The 9,854-nt window shown below is 38.4% G+C and overlaps 1 long non-coding RNA gene across 1 annotated transcript in view; it reads right to left on the bottom strand.

Moving 5' to 3' along the window:
* The window catches only part of LOC147998018 (uncharacterized), a 37,092-nt gene extending 35,800 nt beyond the window's left edge, over positions 1 to 1,292 (bottom strand). Inside the window, exon 1 of the long non-coding RNA XR_015647319.1 lies at positions 1,152 to 1,292. This is a non-coding gene — a long non-coding RNA (uncharacterized LOC147998018). The remainder of the gene's footprint in view (positions 1 to 1,151) is intronic.
* Between the last annotated feature and the right edge of the window lie 8,562 nt (positions 1,293 to 9,854).

A 9,854-nucleotide genomic window follows, 5' to 3' on the forward strand; every position in this document is an offset into this window, starting at 1 on the left:
ATATGTATGTATATATATATATATATATATATATATATATATATATATATATATATATATATATATATATATGGCACAAAAACCAGATAAGATTGATGAAGATAAAATTGCATTCTGCCAATAAATGGTTTTAGATCTTTCATGAGAGACACAGCTAGAGCATGTCAAATACAGAAGTGATTGCTAGTGGCAAACCAGAGAACTGAATACAGACCCCTTGTTTGTAGATGTTGAGAAAGGATTACAAGAGCTGAATGGGCTTTCAACCCCCATAAGAACAACAAGTTCAATTAACCAGGGCTTTCTGGTATTAAACCAATATTCCATGACTGTTTATGTACAGACCTGTGGCTCCAACTGCATATGTGGCATAGTATGGCGATGTTGATCATCAATGGAAGGAGAAGCCCTTGGTTCTCCCTAGTTAAAGGGAATGTCAAAGCACAGTAAAGGTTATAGATAAGGATAAGGGGACCAGCTAGGAATATTAAGGACAGGAAACTGGGAAAGGAAATAACATTTGAAATGTAAATATAGAAATATCCAATTAAAAAAGGTATATACGGGGCTGGGGATTTAGCTCAGTGGTAGAGCGCTTACCTAGGAAGCGCAAGGCCCTGGGTTCGGTCCCCAGCTCCGAAAAAAAGAACCAAAAAAAAAAGGTATAAAATTTGCTAAAAAAAAAAAAGGAAAAAAAAAGATAATTAGCAGCTAATCAGACCTATTGAGTCAGTAATCCAAAGGGTTCCTGTCAGGGATTTATAGTCAGAATAATACTAGTGGAAAGATTGAGATGATGAAGATTAAATTTGGAGCACTTCTCTCTCCCAAATACCAGTATCAGACACTTACTGCTCTATAAGTATCCAAATAATTGAGGAGTTTACTCTGAGCTGAGGTAAGTATACTTATTTTTCACTTCTTCCTTAGGACCATTTTCTTCTGGGCAATAAGAACAAAAATCCATGAGCTCTAAGGAAAAGAACAGTGTCCTTCCAAACACCTGGCTTTTGGGAGAAAGAAATTAATGATATAAACTCTCTGACTTCCAGGAACCATTAGAAGCAGGGAAGTCCAGATTCTTCTGAGAGGCTCCCAGCTCCTGATCCCATGTGTGGAAGGATCAGATCAATTCTATCACTTCAACTTACATATTCCACTCCTACCAAGGCTTCAGTGAGATTTCTCAGGGATGATGTATTTCTTCCTTCTTTTATACCAAGACAGAAGACCAGCTTCGTTCTCCCCATCTCTGATTTCTTCATCGTCTTTGTTCTCCCTCCCTAATGACTGTTTCCCCTGAATTTGAGGCCAATTAGTAAAACCTATAGGTACTGAAGTAATATCTGAGAGGCATTTGCAGTCAGGACAACACTTATTACATCACAGAAGAAGCTAGTGCTCTCAAGGATACAAGAGATTTTTCAGGGAGAGCCTAATGATATTGTCACTGAGAACTGCCATGGCCTGACTCTAAACAGCTTTCCTTACATTAACCAGTTTTGAGGGTGCCAATTTAGGTATGTCTCCTGTGACACAGTGGAAACTTTCGTTCTCCATCTCTCTAAAGCTAGTGACTTCTGAATGGAGAAAATGAGTCAGGGGCATGGCATGGATAGAAATTATTTAGGAACTTGGAGTGGAGGAGATTCTTCTGGATAATATTTTTATTCCCAGGTCAATTCCTGTGACATACAGTTCAATTTTCTAGGTTTTCTTAATTTTATAAAGGCCAGTACTTTACCTACACACCTTTCGTTGAATGAATATTGTATTTCACTTTCCTATTGTACATTCCTTCATAGGGGACATTATAAATATTCCTGAATATGTACTCAAAAATTCTGTTTTCAAATTCCATTCTCTGCTATGATTTTGGAAACAAAGTGGGGCCATCTATAGACTGAGAATAACAGTGTAAATATGGTGTACCTACTTCAATTATAAATTCCCAAATCCTTATGTTATTCAAAAATTACCAACATCAATAAAGCAAAGGACCACATGGAGTATACAATTCTTTTCTCTATTCACATTTGATATCTGTACAACATTATCTACTTCCTGTGTTCCCATGGCCAGACTTGAAGGTTTTAGATGTGTTGCCATGATTCTTCCTTAATGTCATATATAAGAAACAGGAGCATGGGCAGGGGGAAGAAAGACTTCAGGAACAGTGAAACCTCAACTCAATACCTTCATAAGTACAGGAGGGAGTCTCTTTGATATACTCATTTGCAAACTCTACATTCTTGACCTAGTTGTGCAGAATCCATGTAATCATTCCACCTAACCTAATAGGTGTAGGAAGCACCTAAAGTATATATATATATATATATATATATATATATATATATATATATATATATATATATATATATTCAACCACCAAAACTGGATAACATTGAAGAAGCTAAGAAATGCATTCTGCCAGGAAACAGATATAGATATTTCCTGAGATACAAAGCTAGAGCATGTCAAATACAAATGTGAATGTCAATGGCAAACCAGTAAACTGGAAATGGAGTTCCAGTTGGTAGATTCTGAGAAAGGATAATAAGAGCTGAAAAGGCTTTCAACCCTTAAGAACAAAAATGCCAATGAACCAGATCTTTCTGGTACGAGACCAATATTCAAAGGTGGAAAATGGAAAGACCTAAGGCTCCAACTGCATTTGTAGTAGAGGATGGCCTTGTTGGGCACCAAAGGAAGGTTAAGCCCTTGGTCCTCCCTTGGTTTGACTTGCATTTAAAGGGAATGTGAAGGGACAGTAATGGGATGGTTTATAGAAGAAGTGGAGAGGGACCTGTTAGGGATCTTACGGGAGGAAATTCTAAAAGGAAACAGTATTTTAAATATAAATATGTAAATATACATTTTAAAAAAAGAAATAAAATTTGTAGAAAATAAAAGATATAAGAAATAAAAGAAGAGAAAACTACCAGCTAATTACAGCTATTGACTCAGAAATCTAATGAGTCACTATCAGGTAATGACAGTTATAGAAATAATAGTTGAAGGACTGAGATGATGATGTTTCAAATAGAAGCTCTTCTCTATCCCAGATATCAGGGTCAGGCACAAACTGCACTATAGGAATCTAAAGCATGGAGGAGTTTACACAGAGCTAGGGTTACAAAACTTGTCCTTCCCGTGTTCTTTAAGTCCCTTTTCTTCTTGTCAAAAAGAATAAAGGCCATGCACTCTCAGGAAAACAACTGTGCCCTTTCCATCCCTTGGCTTTTGGAATAAAGAAATGAATGATATAAACTCTCTGACTTCCAGGAACCATAAGAACAGGTAAGTCCAGATGATTTTGAGAGGCTCCCATGTCCTATTCCCATTTGTGGAAAGCTGAGATGAAGGCTGTCTCTTCAGGGAACCCACTAAACACCTACCCCGGACTCACTGAGCTCTCAAATGGACCAGGTAATTCTTCCTTTTTGATACCAAAACAGAAGGGAAGCTTTCTTTGCACATCTCTGATTTCTTCATCCTCTTTGTTCTCCCTTCAAAAATGTCTGTTTATTCTGAATTAAAGGCCAATTAGTAAGCTCTAGGGGTACTGAAGAAATATCTGAGAGGCAGATGCTATCAGGACAACACTTGTGACCTCACAAAAGTAGCTAGGGCTCTCTAGGTTACAAGAGATTTTTCAGAGAGGGCCTAATGATAATGTCTCTTAGAATGCCCATGGCCTACATGCTGAACAGCTTTCCTTACATTGACCAGTTTCAAGAGTGCCTTTTCCAGGAGAGTCTCTTGTGTCACAGTGGAAACATTTACGTACTCCATCTCTCTATAAAGTTAGATACTTCTCTTTTCTTCATTAGTGGTTTCATGCTCTGAATGGTGAAAGTTAGTCAGGGGCATGTCACGGGTAGAAAAGATTTAGGAAGATGGAGTGGAGGTGATTCTTCTAGATAATATTTATACTCCCAGGATTATTCCTGTGACATACAGTTCAATTTTCTAGGTTTTCTCTGTTTCGCACGGGCAGTATTTTCCCTATAGACCTTTAATTTATTGAATATTGTATTACAAATGTGATCATATTCTAGTTTTCTTCTCTTGCTTAGTGATGAAAAAAGTGATACCCAGTACTGTATTAGAACAAACATTATATAGTACACCTAAAGAAAACATATTGCTCCCATGGTCAATGTAACTTCATAAGTAAGCAATCTGAATTCACAGAGAAATGGTAAAGTATTGTATTATTTATCCTTAAAAGGATACTTGTAAGAATCTTTTAGAAACAGAAATCTAAACATCTGTATAAAAATGTTATATCTGCTTTAAATGATCAGAATGCACATCTGTGATTGGCAAACCTTATTAAATCCTATCAGGAAGCTGAGGGTAAAACTGGTTCAGAAAGCAGTCATCAACAGTCCAGCATTTGTGACAGTCACACCATTAGCCTGTGCCGCCATAGTTCTTGATCCCTGACCTTAAAAGATCCCAGCCTTTCCGAACTACAAATTGTTCCATACATTGTTTTTTATATCAGAGTCAGTAGGGAAAAGATCTTAGCCAGCTTCACAAACAATTTTATTTTTCCAAAAGCTTTTAATGGGTTGTGGTCCTCGCTAATCATTCTACATTTCCTCGGGCAATGATAGAAGCAATGATCTACCCCAGAGGCAATTGCTAAAAGACCTGTATCACTCTTATTGCAAATGCCAATGGCACTGCCCTCTGAGTGGTAGAAAGCTCCATGAGGATTTTCATGCACTTCTTAGATTAAGAGAGGATGAGTGCAATAACTGAGCACCACTCTGCCTGAAATCCTCGTGGGGTTCATGACTCACCAAGGTTCAACGAGACTGTGCTGAAGAGTGGGCCATACCCCAGGATTTCTAAAGCTCTGTGCCATTCCTCCTTCACAGGCCTTGGCAATACTCCATTTCAGAACCAAATTTGAACTATGCTTTTACCCTAGATATAATTTCAAATACTATACTAATCAGGGAGAGTGTGCAGCCTTACATTGTCCTTGACTTTAATGGAATTGCTTTACATTTCTTTCCATTTAGGTTGATGCTGGGTACCGGCCTGCTGTCCATTGCCTCTATTATGTTTCTGCATAGGACTCGTATCCCTGATTGCTCTCACCCTTTTAACATGAAGGTGGGTTGGAATATTTTTGCAAGCTTTTTAAATATCTAATGAGATTATCATGTGATTTTTCTCTTTCAGTTTCATTATATAGTGAATTATATTGATGGATTTTCAGAAATTGAAACATCTCTGCCTCCCCCTAGAAATTAATAATTACACAGCATAACCTACCGAAAGGATCTCACATTCACATGCATACTCCAATAGCTCCCCCCCAAAAAAAACAAAAAAATACAAACAAAAAAAATCATGCACCCTACTGAACAGATGTAATACTCACATACATACTCAAACATCCTAATCGAAAACACAAGAACCAAAAAAACATGCAAGCAAAAAAAAAAAAAAAAAACCCTGCTCCCGCAACATCTCATTAATACCTTTAAGCATTAATGTCCTCTACTCAACAGTAAAAGGACACAGGCTAACACAATGGATGTAAAATCAGGATCTATCCTTCTGTTGCACTCAAGAAACACAATCCAGCAACCAAGATAGACACAACCTCAGACCAAGGGGTTGGAAAAGATTTCCAACCTAATGGACACAAGAAACAAGATGGTGTAGCCATTCTAACATCCAGCAAATCAGACTTTCTACCAAAAGTAATCAAAAGAGACGGGGAAGGATACTTCATATGCATCAGAGGAAAAATCCACCAAAATGACATCTCAATTCTGGATGTATATAGGCCAAAGACAAAAAGCAGAAATATTGGTGAGAGAAATATTGCTAAAGCGTAAATATCACATCGAACCTCACACATTAATAGTGGGTGACATCAATGTCCCATCTCACCAAAGGCAGGCCATTGAGACAGAAATTAAAAAAATAAATAAATAAATGATTTAACAAACACGGGGTTCAATAAAATTGACCTCACTGATATCTACAGAATAGTTCACACAAACACAAAAGTACACACTCTCTTTTCAGTACCTCATGGAACCTTATCCTAAAATGAACATGTTCTCCCACTCTAAAGAAGCCACAATGGATACAGAAATACAGCACTAACCATTGGATCTTCTCAGATCACCATGGATTAAAACTGGACTTCAACAATAAGAAAAAGTTTATAAACTCATTGAAATTCAATAGCTGGCAACTTAAGATCCACCAGTTCAGGGAAGAGATGAAAAACGAAAAGTGCTCCTAGAATTTAATGAAAATGAAGGCACAACTTCTCCAAACTTACCTGCATATGCAGCACAGGGTGCTTTTATAAAGAAACCGGAGAGACCCCACAGTAGCAACTTCCCAGCACACCCTAGATCTCTAAAATAAAAAGAAGCAAATACATATTAAAGGAGGAGACAGCAAGAAATGATCAGACTCAGGGTGAGCGTGATCCATCAGAAACAAAGAGAATACAAAGATCAAAAACAAAAACAAAAAAACAAAACAAAAACAAAACAAACAAAAAAAAAAAAAAAAAAAAAACAAGAGCTGGTTCCTTGGGAACATCAATCCGACAGACAAATCCTCAGACAGATAATGTAATAGGAGGAGAGAGCATCCAAATAACAAATTCAGAAATGAACAGGGAGCCGTATCAATGTACAATGATGAAAGTCACATAATCATTAGTTCTCACTTTAAAGTGGATGATTGTGTAGACTGATTGCACTGACCACAGGTAAATTTAGGTAAGATAAACTCTGTAAATAGCTCTACAACACCTAATGAGACACAAACAGTAATTAAGTTTCCCTACTGAAAGAGCCCAAGGGCCAGATTGTTTGAGTGCAGACTCCTACCAGGTTTTCAAAGAATTCTCAACCTACACCAAAAAACAGAAACAGGAGGAAAACGCCAAAATGATTCCATGACACCAGTGTTGCCCTGACACATAAATCACAAACGACACAACAAAGAAAGAATTTCAGAAGAATTTCCCTTACCAACATTGGTGGAAAAAATACTAGGTAAAATGCTCGAAAATAAAATCCAAGGGCATATCAAAACCGCCATTCAGTGCCATCATGTAGGCTACCTCCTGAGGCTGCAGGAGTGGATCAATCTATGAAAACCCATCAAAGTGATCCACTATATAAGCAAACTGAACTGAAAAAAAAATATTCTGCCCTCAGCATTTCACATTAACGTGCGAGCTCCACCTGGAGTTAACTTTGTGGATGTTGCATACCATGCAGTATATATATATATACACATATATATTTATATTTATATAAATACATATATATATACACATATATAAAATATTATTATAATAAATTAATATATTAAAGTGATATGTACAATCATTATAATAATATAATTAATAATATACTATATTAACATATTAAAGAATATTATTATTAAAATAAATAATATAGTCATATTTTATTAATACATTATATTATTATATATTTATATCATAATAAAATATAATTGATACTAATATATTATGTTAGTATATTAAATTATTATATAGTAATAAACTATACCTCTCTTACCCTCTTCTGACTCTCTACCTAACCACACCCTCAGTACTCCAGTATCAACTTTCCCCTCTGGCTCACTGTCATAGGCTTTAACATTTAAAGAACAGTTAAAAGGGACAGAAGGTTCATATGCGATCTCCTTAATCCATGAAAGAGGACTAGTCAGGGGCAACCTCCTTTGAGGAAGCAGATAAATATCAGGATACAAATAACATTTGCTGGGTGAAGATCAAATTCGAATAATGACTTTGCATATCTATCCAGTGTATTCTGAGAAAATGGGGAATATTCTTCCTAAAGACCCAGCTATACTACTCCTGGCCTTATATCTGAAAAAACCTCTGCCATACCGCAAGGACATGTGCTCCATAACGTTCTAACTGCTTTCTTCATAATGAGCAGAAAATAGAAATAACCCAGAAGCCCCTCAACCAAAGAATGGCTACAGAAAATGTGGTTCATTTACACTATGGAATACTACACAGTTATGAAAAATAAGGACATTGTGAAGATGCAGTGGAGTAGATGGAATGAGAAAGTATTGTTCTGAATGAGGTAACTGAGTCCCAAAATAACATGTACATACTCACTTAAAAGAGGGTATTAGCCATAAAGTACAGAATTCAAACACTAAGATCTAAGGAACCAAAGAGGCTAAACAAGAAGAAAGACCCAAGAAAAATTATTGAATTTCACTCAGAAGGAGGAATAAAATAATGAGAGGAGGCAGATGGAAGGAAAGGAATGGGTGGCTGAGGGGATGGGACGGGAAATGGGGTTTGAGAATCATTTCTTGAGAGAGACGAGCAAGAGGGACAGAGGGCCAAGAGAATAAAGAGAAATCAGTGACTGTCCAGGGTGGGTGCTATCTCTAAGATTTGCCTGCAATCTGGGATTGGTGAGGCTACCCTAGCGTGTATGAGGGTGACTTTAGTTGAGACTCGGAGCAGTGGGGATACAAATACTGAAATGGTCACTTTCCATAGCCACAGAGGACCAAAAGTGGAAGGATAAGAACACAAAGCCACCCCCAAAATTTTGACACAGAAATTGCCCTCTCTATAAAAGACACAGGTACAGAGATGGAAGAGAAATGAGGGAATGGACAAAGGATAAGTAGCCGGATGTGAGACTTATCCTACGGGCAAACCTCAAACACTGACATGTTTGCAGACGGGAGGATAGCATTATTGTTCTCTGCAAGGCTCCACCGAGCAGCCGACTGACACAGAAGCAGAGGTGCACGGCCAAAGATCGGATAGAGCTCAGAGAGTCTAACCAAAGAGCTGAGGAAAGGACTGAAAGAGGCAGAGGAGCACAGTGGTCTTCACGAGGGTTCACTAAACCCGTCGCCTGTCTTTGGATCCTGTTCTCCTACTCGAGCTTCGTTTTCAGGACCTGGTGGGAGATGATGAATCTAACCCTGCAAAGACTGGATGTGCCAGGGGAGAGGGTGCACCCATTAGGGCACTCCACTCGCTCAGAGAAGATGGGGAGAGGATAGAAAGAGGGACTGTAAATGGTGGGAGCCTGGAGGAGTGTGGTGACAGTGCAGCATTCAGAATGTTACCTGGTGAATATATACAACCATTCTTGCAAGGGGCACAGGCATGACATCACGGGGATGGTGGCGTGACATCATGGGTGTGGCTCATGACATCGTGTAGGTGGGGCATGACATCATGGGAGTGGGGCATATCCTCATGGGGATGGGGTCATGCTATCATGAAGCTTCATGGAAAATAGTTGAAAGTAGAAAAAAAAAAAAAAAAAAACAGCCCGAGAGCGAGCTGAGACCTAGAGACACAAACATGGCGCGTGTTTACCTATGGATGGTATCAGGTGTGAGGCAAATCATATTCTATCTACAATCCACAAATGGAGAGAGGACAAAGGAAAGGAGAAGGCCGGTGAGAGGGAAAGCATCAACCTCTCTGAAAGGAAAACTGTAACAGATTTTTGATTGAAGTGCTGACGACTGAGACAGGAGCTGAAGGTTGGTGGGGAAGAAGGAGGGATAGCGCTGTGCAGAGAGAACCGGCCAGAACTGGGGGACATATAGGTTAATGCAGAAACTCAATGGATGCACTTGTTAATTCATGGTGTCTAGAGAACTACCTCCCGAGTATTTAATCTGATAGAGAACGCAGAGTCCGAACCTTCAATCTTTTGAAATCAAGCAAGTGGAACCTCAGGTTTTGGGATGGGGCACATTCAGTGGAGTCGGTTTCTGAGGAGGTCAAATGGAGATCCCTGAATAACAGACCGATGCTGGGACAGAGA

The sequence above is a fragment of the Rattus norvegicus genome, chromosome Y (genome assembly GCF_021556685.1).
Source record: "Rattus norvegicus strain SHRSP/BbbUtx chromosome Y, alternate assembly SHRSP_T2T, whole genome shotgun sequence".
Classification (NCBI taxonomy): domain Eukaryota; kingdom Metazoa; phylum Chordata; class Mammalia; order Rodentia; family Muridae; genus Rattus; species Rattus norvegicus.